The sequence below is a fragment of the Anneissia japonica genome, unplaced genomic scaffold (assembly GCF_011630105.1).
Source record: "Anneissia japonica isolate Jap-2015-1 unplaced genomic scaffold, ASM1163010v1 scaffold4180_len100848_cov103, whole genome shotgun sequence".
NCBI classification, from domain to species: domain Eukaryota; kingdom Metazoa; phylum Echinodermata; class Crinoidea; order Comatulida; family Comatulidae; genus Anneissia; species Anneissia japonica.
The window spans coordinates 41,263-42,346 of NW_022732509.1; the positions used below are offsets into that span (position 1 = coordinate 41,263).

Below are 1,084 nucleotides of genomic sequence, written 5' to 3' on the forward strand. Positions count from 1 at the left end.
ACCCTAGCTGCACTGATGAGGCCTGGAAGGCCGAAACGGATCCGTCTGCAGATATTGGGATTCCTTCCAGTGGATGCTTAGTTTATTTTGTCATTCTGATCGGATTTTCTCTACTGTTCTGTTTTAATTTTAAATTGTTTTGCATTATGTGGCCGTTTGCTGTTTAATGGGTTCTTTCCATTTCCATATACAGTGTTTAATAAGGACATGATGGAACATCGTATGCTACCCTGTAGCTTTTCAACGAATAAAGTCCTATGAAAAATCATTGTGCAATAAAATGCCTCCGACGGGATTCGAACCTGCGACCTCTCGCTGACAAGGCGAGCGTCATAACCACTAGACCACGAAGGCTTCTTGAGGCATAGAATTGTGTAATACAGTGTTCCCGACGGGTATTTGGACCTGTTCAACCATGAAGCCTCTATTTTTAATAGACTTTTATATTTAAAATAGAGATATCTCTATTTGAAATAGTTATACTAATTAATAGATATTATATCTCTATTAACTAAGATATCTGTATTCAAAATAGAGATATATCTATTTAACATATTAGAGCAGGAGCCCAGTGGTGTCAGCATAGCTGGAAAGTTAACCAATTTTTGTGTATATAGTAATGTTCTATGTGCCTGTCTATGTAGGAGAATGGGCATCTGCCGGTCCCATTGTGGTGGGTGTGGTCAGGAGGGCATAAAAAGGGCCCCAAAAATTGAGCTAGATCAACTTGTGAATTAACCCAATGAAACCTATCAGAATATATTCGGCATAGTTCAAGATATCACGAATGGACAATGCCAGACATTTCCAATGGTGGGGGGTGCGTGCCAGACGCAAAAAACCAGTACCCCAAAATTGAGCTAGATCAGCTTGTGAGTTAACCCGATAAAACCTACTGGAAAATGTTGGGCATAGTACCAGGTATCAGGAATGGTCATCGCCAGACATTTTTAATTGTGGGGTATACCTGCCAGACACCCCCAAATACCCCGCCCAAAAAATTGACCTAGATCAGCTTGTGAGTTAACCCGATAAAACCTACTAGAAAATGTTCGGCATAGTACCAGGTATCAGAAATGGCCAC

At 40.7% G+C, this 1,084-nt stretch overlaps 1 non-coding gene across 1 annotated transcript; it reads right to left on the bottom strand.

Annotated features, from left to right (window-relative positions):
- Positions 1 to 281: 281 nt before the first annotated feature.
- Positions 282 to 354, bottom strand: Trnat-ugu. Its single transcript has one exon. It is a non-coding gene; the product is annotated as a tRNA-Thr (tRNA).
- Between the last annotated feature and the right edge of the window lie 730 nt (positions 355 to 1,084).